The sequence below is a fragment of the Haemaphysalis longicornis genome, unplaced genomic scaffold (genome assembly GCF_048455015.1).
Source record: "Haemaphysalis longicornis isolate Haplotype H1 unplaced genomic scaffold, Haemaphysalis longicornis Haplotype H1 scaffold_1, whole genome shotgun sequence".
NCBI lineage: Eukaryota > Metazoa > Arthropoda > Arachnida > Ixodida > Ixodidae > Haemaphysalis > Haemaphysalis longicornis.
Window position 1 is genome coordinate 35,311,281 of NW_027526203.1, and position 6,880 is coordinate 35,318,160.

Genomic DNA, 6,880 nt, shown 5'->3' on the forward strand with positions numbered 1-6,880 from the left:
CCTCCCTAGTAGCACAGAATGTTGCCCGAACATTTCCACAACGTGTCCCCTTAACGTTGCCAAAACGTGGCTAATGTCCGCTTTTTTTAACGTTAGTGCAATGTTTCCCAGAAACATTGCGTCAACATGATATTAGCATTGCTCCAACATGGGGGCAACGTTTTAAGGGTGTTGTTTTAATGTTTGGATAACGTTGTTTCTGACGTTCGTCAACGTTGCTACACTCTTGGAGCAACCTTCCAGCCACGTGCGGGACACATTTGAACAACGTTATGAGACGTTTTCTGATGACATTGCAGCAACTTTTCAGCTACATTTTCGCAACGTGCATACCACATTTAAGCATATCCCTGTACCATTCGGACGTTGTGATAACATTGCTACAATCTTGCAGCAACTTTAGATCCACACTTTTAACATGAAGTTAGCATACAAAGAACGTTGCTGCAACGTTCAAGCAATGTTTTTATGAAGTTGCAATAACATTCCTACAATTTTGCGGTAACTTTCCAGCTATATTTTTCCAACGTGCGGGTAACATTTAGAAAACGTCGCTATCATGTTCAAGCGATGCTTCCTACAACGTTACCGCGACTTTACAGATACGTTTTTTCCCCACGAGGGCCGCATCCGCGCACTGTTGATATGACGTTCAAGCAATGTTTCTCTTACGAAGCGATGATATTGCAGCAATGTACAGGTAACTTACAGTTACATGTATCTAATATACATGCAACAATAACTAGATGAAAATATTATAGGTTAACTTTTTCCTAGACAGACGATTGTTGACTGCATGATAAGCGAGCACTTCACACCTCGTCCTCATAAACTCCTAAAAGGTATAAACTGGCATTTTAGACTGCATGTTCATACATTTGATCCCTACACTGACCAACACACACAATTAAGGCAGTCCGGCAAAATAACAAACTAAGAAATGGCGGAATTTTAAAGCAAGGAACATGCCAGCTAGCGTAAATAACAACACTGACACTCTTTAAGATGAAAGAACATGTGCGTTTTATTTTACCATTAACAATCGATCCGAATACGTATTGTGTTAAAGCAATTGAATTTCGCAAGTACGCTGTTTCAGCCGTTGTCTTCGTTTTTCTCCTCCTGGGCTTGCTTGTTCTTCTGCCTTAACAAGTCAGTTTGACATACTTGACGGCCATGAACCCAGTAACATGGGGTTGTTACTGCCACGCTTCTGCGAAATGAAAAAAAGCTGTAGTTTAGGAGAAGTTGCAAAGTTGTTACAGCATAGACAATGTCTCACCTCTCAGAACACCAGGACTTTTGGCATACAATATGGCCTGATCAATTTTCTTGTACTGGCACTTCAAATGAGGTTTGACTGCCATTCCTGGAAAACAAACAAAATGGCATTGCTCTAACACACAGGGTGCTCAGAAGCTCACCTGCAGTTTGGATGACGCTTGCTGCCAGATGAGCTTATTCGTGTGTCAATGTTGTGGTGCTGGTAAATCATAAGGTATTTCTGAAACAAAACAGAGTGTATAGAAGTGGTTCAGAAAACTGAAGTGAAGCAAATTTTAGCTAATAGAGAAAACCTTACCTTTAGGAAGGAATATTATAGCAAAACAGGCCTCTTCACTTTTCACTTTGTCTTGCTTGTTTAACTTTTTCTAATGCCCGTGCCAACTTTATGACGCACATCGCTTGAGTTGGTTTCTCAAGCATCCCTGGAAAACAGAAAAGGACAAAATACTGAATTATATAAAATACCTTACAGCTTTCTTTCCAGGCCATTGAGTAATTAAGTGAAAAGTCTTCGATCAGACAGCTTGCCAGAGAATTTTCAATTAACAAGAGAAGCCAACCAACTGATGACGACGTGGTACGTCGGCAATCATTGAAAGAGGACGATAATTACCTCAATGGCCATAAACATAAAAACGCAACGAACAAAAATTAGTAAACAGGCAAATGTAAAGAAGGGAAACATTACATGTACAACTAGATGAAATTACAACCGTGTATTTTCTTGGTTGCCTAATTTTACCTTTTGCTTTCGAAAAATGTGCTAAAAACTGGCTTGAGCTGTTTTATTTTCTTATTTTTATTTATTTTTGATCATTTTATTTATTTATTTTTATTTGTCATTTATTTTCTTTATAGTTATAAGCATCCGACGTAGACCAGCCTTTCACATGGAAAATATGTGAATACTACAAAGACGTCAGGCGTTGTTTTACATCGTAAGATGGTTCGCATAAGCAGCTGATAACATATGGCTTAACTGCAACGCTAAATTGTGTTCCGTTACAGCATGCCGCCGAAACTCGCGTGAAATTAAACATAACAAAGTTATATTTATTAGTTGTATTTTTCGCGTTCGTGAGCAGCTGCGGCGAGAAGTAAATTAAAAGCCAATCGTACATATCAAGGTTCTTGCAGAACATATATACATTCGATTTCAGCGTCATAACAAAAAATCTACTACTGAGCGCCCACCTGATTTCTCATTATACTCTTTCCATAAAATTTAAGTGAATACTTGTTCCCCTTTTACAACCGTACGCATTCACAAAAGCAAGGATATGCTTAGAAGTTAGAAACGGGAGGGCAATCTTGTTCCCGCTCTTTTACGAAGTAAACTGCATTCGAAAGAACGAGGTGAGCTCAGAAAATCGAGCGCTTACCTTCACTGGTCGGTTGCTATGAACTTTCCGGCCCGCAAATATTCGCCGTAACATGCGGCCACACAACAATATTTCGTATGACATGGTTCCTTCTCCATTCCGTTTGATTGTCACTATGGCTGCTCCTTTCTGAAAAAAGCGCGCGCATTTCGTCTACTCTTCCCAACCCACCGCCGGCTGCCAGTCGCAAAGGAGCATGAGGGGAGGACCCCTCTGCGAGGGGCGCGCACGTGTGCGCGTATGAGAGGAGGGTAGGACGCTGGCCAAGGACGAAAGCCTTTTCTTTCGGTCTTTTTTTTTTTTTTTTTTTCGGCCATCCCCCACTTCGCGCTCGGCTGCTGAAACTTCCTTCGCGACACACAGAAGGGACGGGACGGGACGGAGCGTCGACGAAAACAAAAAAATAAGGCATGCAGGAAGAAAGGAATGCGCGAGACAGCGTGCCTGATTCCCAGCTGAAGTCTCGGAAAAAGGCGGGGTTCCGAGAACGCCTGGCGCCCTGCTGTATTTCGTTTCGCGCCAAGCAGAACGCGACAAGTGTTCGATGCATTGGAACCTCTTACGAATAAAAATTACACCAGGAAAAATCTGAAGATAGTGTGTGCAATGCTATTGGAAGGGAACAAGAGCAAAAATTTTCAGGTTACTTGGAAGGTTCGTTTGTATAATGAGAAAAGATCCTTGAAATAGGCCAGTGAGCTTTCGTACAGGTAGTATCTCCTGGAAAATGGGTGTCACACCAGGGTTAGGTCTTTGTTTTGTTTTATTGTTTTATATATGTTACAATATCATGGTGCTCTGACTTTGGTGCTCGAGGTAGGTGAAATGTCTATGGGGAAGTTGAAATATAAAACAGCCCACTTCATGTTGTCTATTTCAAACAAAGGTGCAAGGTGTGGACTAGTTGGAACGTTCGCTGATCAGAGGGGCTATAACAGTGACTAAATGTCACAAGAAGGGGGCAATTTAAAGTACATGAACTTTGGGCTTTAATCTATTTCATAAATCAACCGTAATTACTGCGGCAATGTATATATGAAGGGAAAACACACGATTGTAATTAGCTGGCGACATGTATACGGCTCGCACACCCATATGATGCACAGAAATTTATATAGCTTGCATATAAAATTTCTCCAGTAAATTAATTTTTTCGAGCAATTATGAGGATCCAGCAACAAGGCAATGTTTGAGCCTTCTATCTAGATTATTTTTGTTTAAGGATATACAGGCGGCAACATAAAACAACCCGGCCATGCATGCTTTAAAGGGGCCATAAATAGGCTTCCGAAGGTCGCCATTGTATACCGCGCAATCGCTAGAATACCCATTCACGGCAACATTTACCAAATATTACACCTATTACACCTAACGAATAAAAACATGAAGCAAAAATTTGGTGTCAGTACTCCTTTAAGAGAGAAAGTTAACAGTGCGAGTCGCTTGTGAAAACTTAGCAAAATGGAACTGGAAATTTTCCTTGTCGATGCACGATTACCTTTTTATAATGCAGCCGTTTACTACCAAAGGAAGGCGCGCAATGTTTTAACAATAGGAAAGGAAAGTTGGGAAGTCATTTCTGGATGCTGTTTTCAGGCAGTTATGAAAGAAATGTGCGCGAACTTCTTAAAGATACGGCCAACACGTCGAATGAAAAACACGGCGTATTCCCGATCACTTTGTCTTTCCATATGGTGCACGTTTCCCAAAAGAACACATCTCCATTGTAAAGAGGCCGCGTTAAATTTCGGTATGATGTCATGGTGAAGTGAGCGGCTATGGAACGTAAAGGAAGCCAAGTCGGAGTAGATACCATTTGACGATGGCATAAAAAGCTATTTTCTTGTTGAAATTCCAGTTTGTTTATTTATTCAGCAAATAATGATTGCAAAATAACACACGGCAATGAAACCCAAGTTCTCATTCGTGCCTCACAACGTCGAAATGCTGCGCCGTCCGTTTCACGCGCGCGTTGGGTTAATTAGCAGGCGCTGTGCATTTGGTCAGTTTCCTGGATATATGCGGCATGCACATGGACAAAAACGCACCCGAGTGGCATTTGCAAAAGACTCACGAAAACAGCCCGATATATGCCATACGTGACAACGCACAGTTGAGGGTGAAAGCTGCGCGGCTTTATCGGTGCTCAGCAGCTGTGTTTTGCTCTTTAAGTTTAATGATGTGTTAAAATCGCCCTAAAATATCTGATTTGACTGATTATGAGGTTTCATGCGCCGACGCTACACAGGCGATGAGGCGCACCGTAGTAGAGGGCTCCGGATTAATTTTGACTACCTGGGGATCTAATTAACGTGCACCGAAATCCCGAACACACGGGCATTTCTGCTTCTCGCCCCCCCCCCCCCCCCCCCCCCCACACACACACACACACACACACACACACACACACACACACACACACACACACACACACACACACACACACACACACACACACACACACACACACACACACACACACACACACACACACACACACACACACACACACACACACACACACACACACACACACACACACACACACACACACACACACACACACACACACACACACACACACACACACACACACACACACACACACACACACACACACACACACACACACACACACACACACACACACACACACACACACACACACACACACACACACACACACACACACACACACACACACACACACACACACACACACACACACACACACACACACACACACACACACACACACACACACACACACACACACACACACACACACACACACACACACACACACACACACACACACACACACACACACACACACACACACACACACACACACACACACACACACACACACACACACACACACACACACACACACACACACACACACACACACACACACACACACACACACACACACACACACACACACACACACACACACACACACACACACACACACACACACACACACACACACACACACACACACACACACACACACACACACACACACACACACACACACACACACACACACACACACACACACACACACACACACACACACACACACACACACACACACACACACACACACACACACACACACACACACACACACACACACACACACACACACACACACACACAAAAAGCGGCTGCCGCGGCCTGCAATCGAGCCCGCGTCCTCGGGCTCAATCCTTGGACTCAGCGCTAGCACAACAGCCACTGTGGTGGGTTTCTAGAATAACTAAATCACACTATAAGATGAGACAATCGGTATACCAATTGCATGAGCGACACGGCCTGCAGGGGCTGGTGCGAACCGTTGAGCGCACGGATGTTCCAATAAGAGCGCATTCGCAAAATGGAAAAGTTGGTTTCGTACATCAGTGAAATTCTGCTTAAAACACGTCATTATTTGGGTGTCATTTACACGGATCTAAGTTGATTTACGCTGCAGGTATTGATTTTTCAGAGCGTGACTGTAGTACCTATATAATTTGATTGGCTTTTTACTAGGTGTGGCACAGCGACGTTTCATTGCACACGTTCACCAATTTCGCGGGGACTGGACTTCACGGAAACGCGTCCATAGCCAACAAAAGCGGCCGCTTAGAGTTATTGTAAGTCCAATCTGTCCTCAAGAAACTCATGTGTCAGATGCACGCCGCCAAGAAATTTTTGCGTGTATACGTCGTATGCGTATATACCTTTAGGAAAAGTGAATGAAAAAAAAAACGGGTATAGAAATAAGGTGCTTCGTTGTTGAGTCATATCTTCAAATTATTGTGGGCACCTCACCGTAAAAAAGTAAAAATTTGTTCATCAACTCAATAAGAAAAGTGCGACTAGCACGACGAGTATAGAAAAGTCATGATTGCTTTTGAAAGTGACTGTTTTTGAGCGATATTACGAAGGCTGAAGTTCAAATGGGACATATAAATGGAGCAGGGATAAGCAACAAGTAGGGGGCGAGGGGGAACACAAACTTCTTGTTATTGCATGTTTACTGATGAAAACAAATAACGCGCTGCAAAGATTGGCTTAAACTGAGCTTGCTATTCCGTAAAACTAAGAGGAAACATGTAGAATACAGATACAGTAATCCCTCGTTATAGCGAAGTCAGCAAGACGGCGAAAAATTTCGTTATAAGCGGTATATTGATATAAGCAACCACTCGAGAAAA

At 43.0% G+C, this 6,880-nt stretch overlaps 1 long non-coding RNA gene across 2 annotated transcripts; it reads right to left on the reverse strand.

Annotated features, from left to right (window-relative positions):
* Window positions 1-1,175: 1,175 nt before the first annotated feature.
* On the reverse strand, window positions 1,176-2,922 carry LOC144175819 (uncharacterized). 2 transcript variants are annotated; one of them, XR_013323699.1, is made up of 4 exons: window positions 2,670-2,922; window positions 1,583-1,709; window positions 1,425-1,504; window positions 1,176-1,369 (listed from the first exon to the last, which is right to left on the reverse strand). It is a non-coding gene; the product is annotated as an uncharacterized LOC144175819 (long non-coding RNA). The 2 variants fall into 2 exon arrangements; XR_013323698.1 differs by having other exon boundaries at window positions 1,176-1,504; window positions 2,670-2,913.
* Window positions 2,923-6,880: the final 3,958 nt, after the last annotated feature.